Raw genomic sequence first — 18,995 nt, 5'->3', positions numbered from 1 at the left:
CATATTTGCAAGTTGTATTGTGTATATTTTTTAACTTACGGACAAAAAACTTAAGGCTTTTGTCCTTCTGTATAACAATTTAACTGTCATATTTAATTCTGAACATTAATAAAGTAGATTAATAGTATGATATAGGGATCTAATCAGCATAACACACCTTGACCGTGGATAATAATCTCTCAGACTTCTGTTGAAAAGCTTTTCACACATAATTTCCATTAAACCTGTGAATAAAGTGTAAAGCTGTGAACCAAGAAGAGGTGAAAAGCTCATTCGCAGCGTGCTTTCATTTATTCATTTCCACACTTAAACTGAGTGAAATTGTGAGTGTTGTGCGTGTTTCATGTGTGACTGCGGTTCTTGGATACTGTGATCAAGGCCTGTAATGTAAAATTCTGATTACTGCCCAGTGTGTTTTATGAATGAGACTCTTGCAGCTTGTCAGAAAAGACTTCACAGGAAACGTGCAGCTTGAAAGTTTTGGGAAACATGATTCAGCTGTTAATGTTTTGATCTGCCTCAACATTAACACGATGACAAACTCCTGAACAGTTATGTTTTCATACAATCTGCATTAGTGATTCCCACCACTTTTAGATTCACTGTGATTTATTACAGCAACTAAATCAGGTCTGGTTTGTAATGTTGCATGGAGACCTGGTTTTTAAAAAAAGAAAAAACTGGCCTTTGCAGACTTTTAAAGATGTTTCTTTTACTATGTTGGTCTGTAGCAACATTTTTTTTTTTTCCAAAGCAAATGTTTTTATTGGCACTGCTACAGTGGTCCCAGTACATGTTGGTAGTTCTCAGACTAAATAGAGTAGTAACTACCACAGGGTAAGGTAATACAATGCTGTATATAGAAAAGCAGTAACTTCCACTTAGAAAGATTGAAGCAATTTTCTTTTTCCAAGAAGTCATTATGATTGAGATCGCTAAATCAACGATCTCTAACTTAATGCTTGGTTAATAATATTTCAAGGATTATAAAAGGCTTTGATGTCCTCTGTGGAACCGCTGAATGAGATCTGTGATTGACTCGCATGCTGCTCTCTCTAGCTCATCGACTCACTCTATCTCCATTTTTTTTTAGTTTTTATTGAAACAATAAGCGAGCAGTGCAGTCGTGCGGTGGTTAGCTCTGTTGCAAGGTCTTGGTCTTGAATGCACCATCTGGCCAGGACCTTTCTGTGATAAGTTTGCATGTTCTCCCCCTCCAGCTGTCCAAAGACATCCAAAGGATGATGTTAACTGGTGATTCCAAACTGCTTATTGGTGCGAATGGTTGGCTATCTCTGTATTAGCCCTGGTACTGGCTGATGATCTGTCCAGATTAAATTCAATTCAATTTGCTTTTATTTATATAGCACCAAATCACTACAACAGTTGTCTCAGGGCACTTTATTTGTAAGGCAAACACCCTACAGTAATGCATAGAAAACTCCAACAATTGTACGACCCCCTCTGAGCAAGTGGTTTGACAACAGTGGGAAGGAAAAACTCCCTTTTAACAGGAAAAAACCTCCAGCAGAGTCAGGCTCAGGAATGGGCAGATAAGATAAGATAAACCTTTATTAGTCCCACAAGTGGGAAATTTTTTGGTCATAGCAGAAAGTGGACAGTACAAGTCAAGAGCATTAAAAGTTAAGAAACAAACAATAGAATAGAATAAGATAAACTAGAACAACATACTATACAAAATAGAATAAAATACTATACAAAGTAGAATAAAATACTTTGTTATATCAGGACAATTGCACTTGGTAATATTGCACATCAGGGAGACAGGGTGAAGGTTACCACTGTGTATTAGATGTGTGTGTGTGTGTGTGTGTGTGTGTGTGTGTCTGTCTGCACGTGTATGGTCATCTGTATAGTCTTTGTTGTAGAGTCTGACAGCAGCTGGAAGGAAAGAATTACAAAATCTCTCAGCATCTGTATTTGTGGTTGTTGGGGTGTCTAAGACCAAGAGATGCAGTTTCTCTTTTAGTCCACTTGATAAAAGCATGACTACCCAACAAATATTGCGGCCCGCATATTGATGTGAAGAAATATTTTTTAAAAACTATTACACGAAAAATTATTTAATACGACAGCAGAGTGTTACAGGCGTGGCCCTTTAAGACTGTAGCCTCATGGGCGGTGTAGTCCTTGCTGCAGGGAGAACATGTGGGACCGCCCCTCCCGCTGTGTGTGCGTGAGCGTGAGGGAGGGAGAAAAAGGAATTTTGAAAAGTACGAGGTGCTACCGAGCAGAAACGGGAGATGGAAGCATGTAAATATAAAAATAACTACTGCAGCCAAAAAGAGTGCCTGACGAGCCCAGTTGTAAGTAAGCTATTAAGACTCAACTGTACACTGTGTTCGGGTTTTCCTCCGAAACAATAAAGTTCTGCTGGAGCAGCCTTTCAATGCCTCTTTCTGTCTCTCGCTAGCAAAGCTGACCCAGACAGTAAAGCTAGTTCCCGGCTACGAGCCCGACATGGAGCCCAAAGTATTAGCCAGAGGTCTCCTTTCCACACGGTTCGGAGCCGCGGACCTGGCCGAGGTAAGAAGAGAGTGCAAATATCTTGAGAGATTGGCTGTGTTAGTTCAGTGAGAGATTTATTTGGAAAGAAAACAATTTTCACTTGCAGTCGAAAACTAATGTGTACGCTTATGTCTGCATTTTTATTTTGTTAAATACAAACATAATTGTAGCAAAACGAGCTGTTTATTTGGTAGTTCAATGGAACTACTGTACTATACTGTACTATACTGCTGAGTGACTGTCTTCTGCTCGTCAGATACATTTCATTGCAATGTTGACCCTGTGCTAACTTGCATATGACAAATGAAACTGAAAGGCTTCAGATAGTTAAGAGTGAGAAAAAAATTGCGTTCATGTTTGCAATTTTGTCTTGTTACACAATATTTGGAATTAAATAAATTAATTAAATAAAACAAACAAAACACTACATTTTAGGAAATCTTAGTGAGTGTTTTCGTGTTTGTTTTTTTGTACTACTTGGACACTAAAGTGGTCCTCCAATGAGATGATGGTGCCAGAAGTGGCCCGTGGCTCATTTGAGTTTGAGACCCCTGCCCTAAAGATTTCATGTACAAAAAGTTTATAAGAATCATTTTATATATTTTTCCATAGTATTACATTTGAATTTAACAGTTCAATCTTTCAAATAACAGACAAATATTTATGAAATTATGATACATTTGTGAATGTATTTTAACAATCTAAATATGCATATGTACAGACAAATATATTTAAAAAACAAGAAAATTATGTTTTATTACATTTACAGTGATTTTATGTTATTTTACATTTGAAATGTGAAATCACAGTCTATTTATGTAAATTTAATGATATTCTAGAAAAACAGTACAAAACTGTAAAATACACAGTACAATACTTTTATATTACAATTTTTTTTGCAGTGTACTGCACTAATCACATCTGTGACACTCAGCTGAATGGCACTGTGCAAAAGCAAATACATATTTCTACTTTTTCATTGGTTGTTCAGTTTTTTTTCTATCAGCTGAGATCATTAAAACCAGGAAGACGGAATTTAATAAGGTAGATGAATTTGAAAACGTCTCAACTCTACTTTTTCAGCATAGAGTTCTGTGCATGTCTTTGTGTCTATGCTTTCCTATCTTTGTGCGTGTGTGGTTACGCAGTGTTTGTCCTTGCATGACTGAGAGCAGCTCCACTCTCTCAAAAGGATGATTCATCACTTTATATCAGACTGACGGCTGCATCCGAGTGCCCTGATCAATAATGGAATACTTTCATTTACATGATACTTTTCAAAGCTATGCAGCTGAATATGAGTGTGTGTGTGTTTTAATACTTTAATGCTTAAGCTGCTGACTGAACACCTTTTGCATTTTATACCTGCTAGCATATCAGTATGACCCTAATGAATGACCTCTGTTCATTTCAAAAGATGTCCCTGTTCAGACTGTAAAGTGTTTGAGTCATTTAGAGTTTTATGTTTGTTTTTCAACACTGAAGGCAACTAAAATAGGAGTGAAGACACACAGGGCCAATTATATTTAGATTTTCTTTTTCTAATAACCCTAATGCTCTATATACATTTTAGAAAGTGTTCCCAAGGAACAATAGGGACTTTACCCTCTTAACATTCATCAGGTCATCGCAGACATGTCTCGGATTAGGATTAGGTTTGTGTTGGGGTAACGTTCACTCCTTCTTATGGAAATAAGCAACAGAAAAGCCTTTTAACAAAGTGTGGAATCTCTGGAAGTAAATCTTTAGTGACCACAAGCATAGACAACAAGACACGTGCAGAACTCTATATTGGAAAGGTAGAGTTGAGCCAATGGGAAAGAAGTGCAGCGATTTACTGAAATGTGCAAACACTGTTGGAAACATATCATATATGGTAAAAAAAAAAACCCCAAAACAAAACCCCAAAACAGTATGTACAATTCAAGCAAGATCAGTGTTTAGTATGACCACCTTTATTCTTCAGAACAGCCTGAACTGCTTCTGTAATTTCTTTATGTAGTCTTCAGAAATAGTTCTCCAGGCTCCATGAAGGACACCCCAAAGCTTTTCCTTTTTGTTCTGTTCTCTCTCAAGATGATCCTACACTGCTCAACAATTTTGAGGTCTGGTTCTGGTGACGCCAGTTCATGACTGTTAGTGTTCCAGTGTGTTTTTCTTTTCAGGTATGCCTTTACTACATTGGCATTGTGTATAAACTCATTGTCATGCTGAAAAATTAAGCTGCCACCAATCAGGTGCCAAACCATGACAGAGCCTCCACCATGATTTCTACATAGCTGTATACTCTTATTATTGTTCTTCTCTCCTTACCTCCTCTGTAGATACTGATGGCAATTTAAACCAGAAATTTCAAATATGAATTCATCCCTTCATAAGTCATGTTGCCACTATTTTCCAATCCAGTTCTTATGTGATTGACAATGTTCTTTGAAAGAAGCAAAGAACAAAAGAACAAATAGAATTAAAAATGGGTTCTTTCCTAAGGATTCTTTTTATGTGTGGACACAATAACACGATAATAAATCGTATCAGGGCTCGCAAAATTTCAAAATCTCTGGTAGCCCTTCGGGCAGGGACTCTTCAGTTTTTGGTAGCCCAAAATAAATTTAAGTAGCCCGAATAAAAAAATTAGAGCAATTTTTTGATTGATGTTTTGTTTCCTGTTTTGTTTCCGTTACAATATTATACATTAAAGTATAATATTGTAACGGAAACAAAACATTAATCAAAAAATTGTTGAAACATAAATTACAACATTGTATAAAAATTACAATCATCAACTCAAATACCTGGTTCGAATTGAACAGAAATTTCTATGAACTTGTAAGAACTGTGTAGAACATGAATCAGTCTGTGTCAGATCCTGAATCTGAAATTTCCACTGAAGTAAGGGGTAAGTGGAACCAAGATCTAGGCCATTTGCTTTTTGAAGTTTGCAAAGACTGCTAAATTTTGCCAGTGGTAGTTCACTCTTTGCAACATAGTACGCTGTTCTAAACAGATTTTTCAGGTTTATTTTCAGTATGTTATTTGCAATTGGTGTTTGTTCTGGGAAAGATATTGCAGACTGAGCAATAATGCATTTCTTGCATTTCTCATGGGTTCTAATGGGGGTCTTTCTTAAAATTACTGGTCCCAGTAACAAAGGCGCTTGTCGACTCAGAAATCGAGGGAAAAGCAACAACACACCCGGCAGAACATTATGTTATTTACAGGGGTGCACATAAGTGGTCCGCATGTGCACATTCGCTGTCAAAATAAAAGACGCGCACCAGATAAGAAGTTGCAACGTGTGTTTGCGTACATATAAAAGGCACTGTTTTTGTCCGCTAGAGTGGGATTTTCACGGCACATTCTGCACCACATCTCTGTGCGTTCATCATTTGTTTGAAGCCAGCTCACCTCCTGCAACCACTTTTCAGAGAATACGCGCTTCTTTTGTGGTTCGGACTTCTTCTGACATTTCTTTGGAGGTGGAGGAACACCAAAGTAATTGCTTAAAGGAGCTTCTTCGACATCTTTAAGAGTTCTAAACAAATGTCTGTCCTTCTCCAGAAAATCTTATGTACTGAAACGCGCGTTGCAACTTCTTATCTTGTGCGCGTTTTTTATTTTGACAGCGAATGCGCACCTGCGGACCACTTATGTGCAGCCCTGGTTATTTAGCTTGTCATATTGCAGCCACAGAAATTCTTTTGTCCATGAAACCATAAAGCTGCACTTTCTTTTTCCCTCATAGTCTGATTTGTCATAACTTTTCCGTTTTGTGGCAGCCTTTTCTTTGGCTGTCACTTCTTCACCCTGACCTGTCTTATTTGGCTCAGCAGAACTAAAATATATATCCTGCTGCTTTTACACATGCACTCACATAGCGCTCAGCGATTCTCTGCGCGATCAACCTCTCACATGTTTAAGCTTGCTGCGGGAGATTTCACTTGTCATGTTTGCACAGTAAGCTAACGACTGATAAGACGATGTCAGAGGAATTGGTGCGCAAATGATCGTCACTCACCAATCAGTGCTGCCGCTCTCTACACACCGTTCGCGCGATCGCAAAGTGAAAGCAAAAAACAAGCGCAAATTCAAACGCGATTTCAGTATGTCACATATTGGCAGTGGCTCATCGATGCCAATGACATAATTACTCAGCTACATTTCCGAAAGAATGCAAAAGCATTGACATATATTTTTCCTTCCTATGATAGCCCGACGGGCAGGGCTGAGATAGATTTTGGTAGCCCAACTGGAAAAATCGGTAGCCCCGGGACGTCGGGCTAGCGATTTTGCGTGCCCTGTGTATAAATAAACAAAATAATAGTTTTGATTCTTGTCTAATGAAACAGTTATATGAATTAAGTAAATTATGATTAGTGTAAAACATGCTTTAGGGTCTAACTTGTGACAGACAAGTCACAAAGTTGTGTGTGGTTGCAGCAACCTTTAACTGTTCCCACCCCTCACTTATCACATCCAGTTCCAAAAAACCAATATGGTGGTGATGGAAGGATAACAATGCAACTCTACTGACCAACGCATGGCATCACAGCCTGTTTTTTAGACGTAGTTTATGATGTTCCAGTTTAACATTTTGTCACTTAAATTTAGTTTCTCACTAGCAAATCAATAATTAATTCACAAATTCCTAACTGTACTGAAAAATTAAACCAGAGATTGAGAAGAAGAAGAAGAAGAAATTACTGAAGACCACATCAGCATTTTATTTTTCAGTTCTTTCCTCTAGAGTACAAAACACTGCTTTTAATTTTGATCCTTTGTTCAAACACAAAAAACTGCTGAGAAGTATTAAACTAACCAGGACAGATTAAAGTGGGGACAGCCCCAGAGGCTTCACTGGTCATTACAGCCGTAGTATGAAAGTGTTGGACAGAACAAACACCCTCACAATTTAGCCCCCACCACCACCAACAGCAGTAGGAGTGCCAGCAAGATCAAAAACTCCTCAGTGGCATGGCCATGTGCTTAGTGAGCATCCAAACAGTGAGCTTTTAGCATCTCCACCTTCACTGGTATCACTGAGAATCCGTGGCGTATTTATATGCACCATTATTTGCCACTAACAACAGGTCCATCATCTGGTTTAAAAAAATAACCAAAATCTACCAGAAGCTACAAAAAGAACTAAAAACGTGTCTCACTGTGGTTCCTTTTATGCCCATTTTAAACATTTGTGACCTTTTATTCACCAAAATCAAGACCTGTAGAGAGATTTTATTTTCTCTAAACCCATTTTTCCTTTCAGTCCAGATTCCCCTCTGTCCTCTAGCAGCAGACCCGAGAGCTATCTGCATAAAATTTACATTATTCATGAACACCTACTTTGCTGATGATGAAGAATTAATTTTTGCCATTCATAAATTAGATCATTTAAAAACTGAACCTTAGCTTGAAAATGAAACAAAATGGTTACAAAAGGTGGTACATAAATCTGCATCATTCATGACTACCCACTCTGACAGGGTAGAAATTCAGTTCACCTCCATCCAGTACAAATCACCTATTATTTTCTACAACAAAAACACATTTTTTATACCAGGTCAGATCTTTTGAAGTGAAATAAGGACCTCTGGTTTAAGATGATAAAGTTGTGTCATCTTAGGTTAAGTTACCTTAAATTATTCTCCCAGTGTAGATAAAGGTTTCTGCCTAAGCTTTAGTTAATAATAGAGGGCATTGTGTCTATAAAACGTTTTGATGCATTCTCAATCATCCAGGTAAGTAAATCTCCAAAAAGTTGATTCTGTTCATCTGGACGTAGCATTTTGTGGGAGAAACGTTTCGTCACTCATCCAAGTGACTTCTTCAGCCTCAGCTGACTGTAGGTTTCCCCAATCTTATAAACAGTACATTTGCATAATGACTGAAACCAGCCCACTGAAGGAACAAGCTGTGAGGTCAGTTCCTTAATCTTAATTATGCAAATTATCATGACCACTGATCAACAACCACTGACCAAAACTCACTGATTAAAGACCACTGATCAATGGCCATGAGTACCATTCACAGAGAGTTGGGGAATGGCTGCAATTACAGCATTGTAAGATGGTGAAAGATGTACCCTTAGGCCCCCTCCTCGATTCAGAGATGGTCTTTCCCTTTTCACATAAATGGCCTCCTTGACTCCTCGCTCAAACCAGCGTTCTTCCCTGTCCAGGATGTGTACATCCTCATCCTTGAAAGAGTGTCCACTGGCCTGTAGGTGTAAATAAACTGCAGAGTCCTGGCCTGACGAGGTAGCTCTTCTGTGTTGTGCCATCTGCTTCGCCAGAGGTTGTTTGGTTTCCCCGATGTATAAATCCTGGCAATCCTCCTGGCACTTAACAGCGTACACTATCCTTGGGGTGGACCAGTTTTTGGCGCAGCGTGTTTTGGGGTTTAAAAGCCACAGAGACCCGGTGTTTAGAAAAAATGCGTCTCAACTGCTCTGATACTCCTGACACATATGGGATCACTACAGGTTTTCGCTTGGGCAGCGGTTGTCCTTCTCTCCTGGATCGGCTGGAGCTTTCTTTAGGTGTCTTTCCAGCTTTGACAAAAGTCCAGCTGGGATAACCACATTTACTCAGGGCCTTCTTGATGTGCCGTTAAGGAACTGACCTCCCAGCCCATTGTTCCTTCAGTGGGCTGGTTTGAGTCATTATGCAAATGTACTGTTTATAAGATTTGGGGAAACCTGCAGTCAGCTTAGACTGAAGAAGTTACTTGGATGAGTGACGAAACGTTTCTCCCACAAAACGCTATGTCCAGATGAACAGAATCAACTTTTTGGAGATTGTCTATAAAAATACATGCAATTACTGCAAATAGCAGTTAACTTAAGTTAAAAGTTTAGCTTAATAAAAACAACCCTTCCAATGTGTTGCTTTGCCTTTTATCTTTGTGTGCAAAGAAAATACCATATCAAGTTATGCATGCAAACCTAGATTGCATATAAAAGTTGGATATAACAATCATGATGTTATCTATTGACTTGTAGATGCTGCATTTTCAGCCTTGATGTTATTGTCAATTTCATCTTTGCTTTTTCAAGTAGAGGTGACTACATTTTAACAAGAGTGGAGCGCTAAGTCAACACATGACTGTCGCAAGTTTTGTTAGGAAGCTGCATTAACAAACCACAAACCCCTTGCAGGAATTAATTTTTGCACAACTATCTTAAGGTCCCACCACAGCATTTCAGACAGATTGAGGACTGGACTATGTTTGGACCATTGCAGTGTCTTGATTTTTTTTCTTTTTCACTCCATTCTGTGATGTACTGCTGTGTCTTATCCTGTACTTATCCTGTTGCATGACCCAATTTCAGCCAAGCTTTAGCTTTCTGACTGATGGCCTTGCATTGAACTACAGACTACTTTGGTATAAAGAGGAGTTCAAAATGGACTCAGTGGCTGCAAGGTGTCCAGGTCATGTAGCTGGAAAACAAGCCCAAATCATTACCCATCTGTCACTGTGTGACAGCTGAAAATTCCACTTCTACTTTTAGAGAGGGGTTTGTGCTTATGTGCTGTTTGGTTATCAACACAGCACATAATGGCCCAATATATCCAGTTTGGTCTCATCTGTCCAAGGACATCCAGAAGTGTTTTGTTTCCAGAAATGGTTTGTTCAGATGCAGATTTACAAATCTAAACCATTCTGCAACAGGCATTCTCCTGGCAACTCTTCCAAATGAACCATACTTACTAGGGCTGCACAATTAATCGTTAGAAAATCGCGATCTCAATTCATACTTATGTGCGATCTCATTTCCAAATGACAACGATTTTTTTAAAAAAAGAAGAAAAAAAAAGATGACGATTGTACCGCATTTTGATCCGGGACATAATCTGCATGAAAACAAGCGCTCACTCTTCCTGCTCAACAAATGACAAGGGCGGAGCCTCATACCACGTAATACCGAAGCCAGCTGGCAGGGAAAAAACAACGGAGAGCACGTGAGAGATGACGAAGCTGTAAAGGCCAAGAAAGTGACAGGAGAAAATTGTCCCGGTCAACCACATCAATAATGGGAACCTTATACAGCGCTTCCCCATACCCGTCGAACTCCCGCAGGCACAAAGAAATTACGGAGGCTATCACGTATCACCTGGCTAAAGAAATGGCTCTCCCATCAACACTGTGCAAAACGAGGGATTTAGGAAAATGATCAACACCCTAGACAAACGCTACACAGTGCCGTCCCGCAACTATTTTTCAAATGTTGCACTACCTGCTCTATACACGCAGTGTCGAGCAACGGTGGAAACGGAATTACAAGCAGTACAACATTTTGCGGCAACGACAAAATGTGAGACATTTATTGTTTTTATGTTCATTTATTGTTTTTATGTTCAGTCTCAACTGTTACGAAGTTGATGTGCAGTTAATAAGTGCAATAAATATTTATACTGGAAAAGAAAATCGTGAGAGAATCGTGATCTCAATTCTAAGCAAAAAAATCGTGATTCTCATTTTATGCAAAATCGTGCAGCCCTAATACTTACTCTGTTTTATTCTAATTGCACTGTCATGAACTTTAAAGTTTAACTTCCTAACTGAGACCTGTAGAATCTGAGGTGTAGTTCTCCTGTTTGGTTTTTGGTTTTTGTTTGTTTGTTTTTTCTGTTTTTCTGAGCATTGCACGGTCTGACCTTGGGGGAATTGGCTGGGACATGCACTCCTTGGAAAATCATAGGACTGTATAAACATACACCTGAAGTGCATTTGATTAGCAAGACCTGACTTATCAAATGGACCTCTTGATCCCGATGTAGCAGTGTACTTAGTCCTGTGAAAACATTTGTTTTCATATGGATGCATCACACGGGCATAAACCTGAAAATTAATGTTAAATAAGATTATATAATAAGATCCTAGAATTTCACTCACCAGAGTGCATAAAGAATTCTAAAGGCGCAAACTAAGCTGTCCATTTAAGAGACTAGCTGAAAGCTAGCAGCACAATAGCAGCCCAGACTAATGCATACACTTTTGCCTTGATGATTTTTTTATTTTGTTTTAAGATGAATTATTTAAAAAAATCACCCCTTGCAAACTGACTACGGAGTGAGCCATTAGTTAAAGATCAAAGTCGTGTTTAGTTACAGTTGCACCTTTGGAGTCCGCCTTAGAGAGAAAGAGGAATGCTCTTTATACAGCTGGACGTCATTTGGGTTGGTACTTGGATGGACATGAATATTCTGGGGACCAACTGAATGTTTGCTTAAAGACTTAAAAAAGGTGATAGAACCAAAGGACTAACTGACTGGCATCACCATATCTGACATCTTTCACGGTGTTTAAACTAGGAAATTAACCTTTTATCCTTATTACCATTTCTCTTAGGACTGGACCTGACTTACTCACTTGCTGCTTCTTTTTTGTTTTTCCTCTGCCAGCTTCGCGTCCTGGAAAACAACATTAAAGCTGTGAGAACATTCACATCACATTTTAATCATTCAGCGTGACATAGGCTGTCGCTGATTCATTCACCTCATTATTCATGGCAAATCCATTTGTATTTGTCAGACAAGTTTCTCTCAACTCATTGTCCTGTGAACAATAAGAGTGCAGTGCTGTTTCGTTTGGTCTCTTCAGAGATCTTAGCTTTCATAGAGAGAGAGGGACCCATCTGAGGTTAAGATAGTGATCGACCGATCAAGTGATTAATTGTGTCTGGCTGCTGGACTTCTGCAGAAGCTCAAACGGGAGGTGTTTGATATACAGTGAAGGTGCCTGGTGATAGCAATGACAAGGACAGCGTAGTATAAATACATATTTCCTTCTGCCTTAGTATGTTCATATTAAATGTTTTAAAAACCAGAGAGTACAGAGTATTCATTTAAGAGACAGCATACTCTGACAGGTTGTGATTCTGACAGCCTTTCATAATATTTCCTTTGAGCCCACTGAGCTCTAATCACTTTCTGATGCTCTTTGGTTCAGCTGCGGGAAGGTAACGAAGATCCCGCTGTTCTCCAACAGCTGTTAACCAAACCCTGTCTGGTTAATGGCTCATAAATGACATGACTGGTTTCATTTCATTATTCTGAAATGTCTGATAGTAGCAGGATTATTTGAGATATCTGCAATCAGTGTCAGCTCATTAGCATCAATCATTTGATGGATAAAAGCTGACATGTACCACTTTGATACCTTGTAATTTAGTTTTTTCTTGAAAATTTCACTTAATTCTTTTTGTGTTAATATTAATGCTTTGAGAAAAATATATTTACTAGAGGTGCAGTCAAAATATTTCAGGACTTAGATTAAAATTGTGGAAGTTCATTTATAGAATATTAGGGGAATATGTGATGACGTAGAACTCATGCAACAATAATATAGTTTGTTTCCAGTGTGCTGTTAAGATTTGAATTCTCTTGATTTGAGTTACATTGCTGGAGATTATCTTCCAGATTAAAATATTTAAGCATAATATCCCACAGGTATTATTTTCTGCTATAATTCAAAAATCGATGAAAAATCCCAACCAAAAGAGCCAGGGTGATACCTGCCCCTGAGTTAGGCTGTAAAACCTCTTTGCAGTCAGACTGTCTACATTCTGTGCAAGCAAACTATGAACAGAAATGACAGAAGACCGCAAGACAGTCTTTCCTAATCAACTGTCTAATCACAAAGATCACTTAATGAAAAATATCAAGAGTATATATGGGGGATACAATGGTGACATTCCACCTGGGCAAGCAAGGCAAGCAGTGCTTGTCCAGTGAAATCTAAAAGTAGACATAAATTAAAACCAAAGTGAAAGTGATCCCTGCATCTCAGTGTTGTTTCACATAAGCTTCTCTCTTTACTTTTTTGCATTGATCATTAAAATTACTTTCATCTTGTGGCCACAATTAGCTATTGTCACTGGAAGCAGCTTAACTCTGCTTTTCTCAGACTCCAGTGGAATCTGTAGCATATGTGGAAAGGCTGGAGCTGGGTAAGCTCAGAGACTAGCAGCTTTTTCTGGTTGTTTGTGCATATGCATTGTGGATAAACCTGTGGTCTATGAGGGAAAACTGTTGGGAGACTAGCATGCTAGACAGGCTGCTGCTGGCTCTGCTTTTACTGCTCTGAAGTTAATTACAATCTGTGCTTTGGAAACACAGGTAGCATTAGCAAGTAAAAAAGCTTATGTGTTTTTTTTGTTGTTGTTTTTTTTACCTCACTAAACACTTTCTCAGTCATGTGTGATGTAGAGTTAGACTGTAGAGTGAGGAAGTTTTAAAAACTTCTGTAGCACTTTAGCAAAGAAAACCTTGATAATGGAAATGAGGCATCAGTACCTAACGTGGCTGGTTCATTAAACCTTAAACGGGTGCAGGCTCCACCAGCATTTTCCGATTAGCATTTCTGAGAAATCACTTTGTTTATTGATTAAGTTTTGATTGATGCTAGTCATCACCTTCATTTTTATCATTTTTTTTTAATTTACCCTGTAGATATTGACAAATAACCACTTCACACAGTGCTCAAGCTTTTTAATTCAACAGCGATTTTTTTCTTTTCTTTTTTAATTAAGGTCTAGCCCTAGACCTTGATTAAACACAGACAAGCAAACATAGCTTATCAAAACCTGTGTTTGTATGTCTGTGTGTGTGATTGTGTGGTAGGGGAGGGGGGCAAATTTTATAAATGAACTTAACACAAGTGCCATGACTTCAAGTCATCACTGGCATTATTCTATAAATTTACCAAACACAAAACACTGAACACCACAGGGACGATAACTAAGCTCAATACAAGGAAAACCCATCCCTCTCTCTGCTTTCATAGCAGATGGTTCAGTCCAATTTAATTTCAATCAGCCCCACCCTTATCCTCATCTTTTGTTAATGCAAGAAGGACTGGAGCAGCAGACAAGCAGCCCAAAACATAAACCAAATACAATGCAGCTTGTATAAACGACAAAACGGTAACAGTTGTGCATGCCACGATACAGTGGTCATTTCTTTTTTACAGGAAGTGACCACAGAGAGGTCTGGGTTTCTCTGCTGCTGCCTCCCCCGACCCAGCCCTGGATAAGTGGAAGGAAATGGATAGATTGATGGATGGTAACTGTTGCTGTAAACTAGTGCAATGTAAATAAAAACACATTGAATTAGACTAAAAAAAAACTAAACTAAACAAACAAAATACATAATGTATAACTCAAATATGAGTATGAGTGTGAAACCACAAAAATGCATCCCTGATTTGTGTGTTGACTGTAATAAGTGAATAAACATTAAAAAGTTTTTTTTTTTCAGTTGAATTTCAAGAAAACTACAGTAAATGTTTTGCTACATTGTGTGTGTGTTGATCCTGCTCTAATCTGCATGCATAAAGTGAGATAAAGTGAGAACATTAAGTGCAGTGTGAATGCTGTCGCTAGTCAGTCTCCTGAGCAGGCGTCTGTGTTTGCTGCCACTCTTCTCACTAAATTTGTCATTTTAGATTTCAATCGAGTTTCTTGCCTCCCCCGTCTGTCACTCAGTCACCTTCTTTTTGTTTTGTTTTTCTTCTGAATAGTTTTTCCTTTTATTAAACCCTGCAGGGTTTCTTTGAGCCACCCACTCTGGCAGTATATTTTTTGCTTCTATTCTTCTTATCTCATTTCTTTTAGTGTAAATATGAAGCCATATACTTTCTTTTGTTTCTCTCATCGGGGAGCTGGTGCAGCTGGAAGTACCCCAAAATTGTGCACTCTTTCATGAAGATTTGGTGCTATTGAAAATAATGTGTTAATTTTAATATTTGTCTGTGGAGAGCATCTGTGGAAGAGTATTTTCTGGCAAATGCAAATAGTAATAAATAATACAAATTCCACAAACCAATGACTGAATGATTAGATGATGAAAGTTGCTCTACTGGAGGTCATAGGTTTATAATGAAGCATGAAACCAGTCAGAATTCATTTCCATGGAGTGTTTGTGACAACCGCCGTGGTAATGGATTATGATTGGTGCTTCAGATGTGCTCAGACTGACATGTGAAAGCTAAGACTGCAACTCTGTGTTTATTGAGAAAGGGAGAGTTGGACTACAGTGGTGTGTGCAGAAAATACTGGTGAAAGTTAATAATACAGCAGATGTCTATGCAGCAAACAAAGAGCTGAGGCGCCTTCAAAGAGCCACACATCTCCTCACAGGTTTCCGTTTTTCTTCCATCTTGAGTCAAAACTTTAGTTCTTTGTGTTTGATGTCAACTATTGACAGTGCTGTGGAATCCAGACAGCAAGCAGCGTGGGCGTGACTCAGAATGACAAACTCATTCTAAGTGAAAATGGGAGCCCAATCCTAGGCATTTCTGTTGTATTAAATATTAGTCAGGCTAGAACACCAATGCGGCTACACTTCATAAAAAAAACTTTCATTGCATGCCTGTGATAGGACATGAAATTACCACCAAATTCTTTATTGACAGGTGGAGGAGTACCTGGGTGCAGCTCTTCTAATATGGATAGAAATCTCAGGAAAATGGATGAACTGTGATGGCAATGGCCACCCTGAACCAAAGATGTCAAATAAATAAAATAATGACATTTTGTCAAAGCCACTGACGTATCACAGAAACTATTCTTTGGTTGTCGTGTGTATTGCCAGGTTGAGGTATCCATGGTCTGTTACTCTGTTATGACAGTTTTCAACTGACATCTCACCTGTTTCAACAGAGCATCTGCTTTTGTTGTTGTTTGGTTGTTTCTATCTAAACCAAGATTTTTCCCAAACCTAATACTGCAATCACACTAACAGGAAATGGTGGTTTAAGACTGCAGCAAGGCCAAAATTATTATGACTTTGTCCAATCTTGTTGCCTATGAATAAAACTATAGTTCATTACTGTTCTCTGAATCAGTTGATGGCTTGTAGCTTTTCCCTATGGTTTAGTTTCTTCCCACACTGAGAAAAATCCAAGTGAACTCCAGGTGAGTGTGTCACTAAAAACCATGTTCAGTCTACTTATTGGCCAAATGTGTTGGGCGGGAACAAGAAAAGTAAATATGTGAAGAAGGCGCTGTATTCTGGACTACTGGGAAACACTGAGAATCTACATTCATTTCAGCAGGCTGCTAGCTTGTATAGACATTTGCACATTGATAGTAACTTGCTGCATCCCAGAATACAAAGCATACGTGACAGAAAGTGTTTTTGTTCAAACCTGCAACATCCACCCGGAAGATTGTTCGAATCAAACTTGGTTCATGTTCACACCATAAACAAACTGCTCTGTTGGTGTTGGTGATTATGAGATAATGAGATTACCGTGTTCACATCTGCACAAACAAACTGCACCAAGGTGGAAAACGAACCAGAGTTTAATATAAACAGGTTAAACACCACGGGTGTGAAAACACCCTTAGACGGCACGTAATGGGCGACTACATATAGTGTATGATAATACAGCAATCAGCTATTACAAATCAGCAACAATCACAAGTCTGTCACTGTCAGACACATACACAGAAAGTCACTTATATTCAGAGTACACTAGAACTTCATAGAGCTAAAAAAAAAATTCAAACTACTTCCACAAATCACTTCATAGAAACTGTGCAACTGTGATTTATAAAATGAACTTACAGTAGGCAGCTGATTACAAACCTCATCCAGTCTGAGTCAGACAGAGGTTGCCGTCCTATATTTACTGTAGTGTGATCAAGCCATAACCAGTGGGTTAGAGCAAAAGTAAAAATGTGTATAAAAAAACTAAAATAATGAGGAGAAAGGAAAAGTCAGATGATGAGTCAAACCTTCATTATGGGGTGGATGTGGCTCAGGGGGTAGAGCAGGTCATCTACTATTCACTAGCTCCTGGTGTGTTCATCAGAGTGTGAATATGTGTGAAAGATAGAAAACACTTGGGTGTAGAAAAAAAAGATTATTTGAATGTATTGAAGAATGAAATGTGTTTAATAGAGCACTTTGAGCTCTTGAGTAGAAAAGCACTATAGAAGAACCAGAACCAGAATTAATAACTGATATACACCCATTAACTGAGCTGTTCTTAGTATTTGTCAAGCCAGCTAACCCCTAGAAAACCCAGTTATGTTGAACTGGAAGATGTCATTGCTCTCTGTCCAGATTGGGATACTGTCAATATTGACTTTATGACATTTTATTTATGTTTCAATATAAAAAGCACATGTAGGCAGACTTGGTTTCATCAGACTTAAACTGTGAGTCCTTATGTGGCAGACGGCTGTAAAAGCTCATCTTCAGGCTTAACCTGCAGCTCCATCAATAATTGTTTTTGTGTGACCAAAATGTGCAACTTTTGTTTTCATTAAACTCATAACATCTATCTGCCGAGCTCATTAACACACACACGCACACACAAACACGACACAGTTTCTCTGCCGTTGTTTGCCGATATAATTGTGTTGTTGTTGTGTTGCATTTTCAATTTAAAACAAAAACAAAAACATGTGAGTTGGATGAATAATTCATTCACCATCTGTGTGTGTGGGTGAGGGTGTGTGTGTGTGGGTGAGGGTGTGTGTTTAATCCCTTCAGTTTTGCTGCTGATTTTCTTCGTCAAGCGTGAGAGAGTAATTAATCAGATCTGAAATGAGATTCTGGAATTAAAACCAGAATCTGTGTGTGCGTGCGTGTGTGTGTGTGCACATGTGTGTGCGTGCGTGTGTGTGCACACGTGCGTGTGTCTGTGTGTCTTACCAGTTTGGCCCTAATGAATTCCGACAGGCAAATTATATCAGCTTCCTCCTCCTCATCACTTCTCTGCTGCATCTATCTTTTCTTCCAGTTTTTCTCTTTCCTCTGCCTCGTTTCTTTGTCTTTTCCCTCATTCTTACTGTTTGGCAAACACACTGGATTAATGTTTTTTTAGCCACTAAATGTGTTCTGCATAAATATAATAAATAATATTGACAATAATTTTATTTTAAAATGTGGCAAATTATATTTCAAAAAACAAAACATAACATAAAGTGAATCAATCCACACAGGCAATAATGTTCAAATTTCCACATTCACAATAGAAATAAGCATGTTCACAGTGTATGGATCATTTCTGCCTTCATAACAGAAATATGGAGGGAGTTTGACAGGTGTGGTAACGCAGGCAGCTGTAGCCAATCACTAATTAGCATCACTTAACTGGAGCTTGCTGTTGTGTTTGTGTTGTTGGTGCTTTTTGAAGCATTTTAATGGAATTATTTGATTTGATTTTGATATACCTTTATTAGTCCCACAAGGGGAAATTTCATGTTAAGGCTGCCGACCTATTGCACGCAATGGCGGTGCCATCTTACCCTCCGACCATACATACATTACACAAACATCACATGGGGAAGACAGGTCAGAGAGGTATAACAATGGAAAAAGCACCACATGAGGAAAGATAAGGAGAAAAAAATAACTCCCCCCAGACTGAGCTCCAACAGGGAGATCAGTTTGAGAACAGAAAAAAACACCTCTGCACATAGCACATGAAAAAACTCTTAATACACCAAAGAA

The 18,995-nt window shown here is 38.6% G+C and overlaps 1 long non-coding RNA gene across 4 annotated transcripts in view; it reads left to right on the top strand.

Annotated features, from left to right (window-relative positions):
* Positions 1-2,036: 2,036 nt before the first annotated feature.
* The window catches only part of LOC100696331 (uncharacterized), a 43,128-nt gene continuing 26,169 nt past the window's right edge, over positions 2,037-18,995 (top strand). For 2 of the 4 annotated variants that reach the window (XR_003221221.1, XR_003221222.1), the window contains exons 1-2: positions 2,037-2,331; positions 2,435-2,547. This is a non-coding gene — a long non-coding RNA (uncharacterized LOC100696331). Of the gene's footprint in view, positions 2,332-2,434; positions 2,548-14,479; positions 15,173-18,995 lie in introns of those variants that run through there. The other 2 variants (XR_269370.4, XR_003221223.1) reach the window with 2 other exon arrangements.

Source organism: Oreochromis niloticus, linkage group LG7, assembly GCF_001858045.2.
Source record: "Oreochromis niloticus isolate F11D_XX linkage group LG7, O_niloticus_UMD_NMBU, whole genome shotgun sequence".
NCBI classification, from domain to species: domain Eukaryota; kingdom Metazoa; phylum Chordata; class Actinopteri; order Cichliformes; family Cichlidae; genus Oreochromis; species Oreochromis niloticus.
Note: the sequence above shows the minus strand (reverse complement) of the source record. Positions and strands in the feature narration are given on the sequence as shown.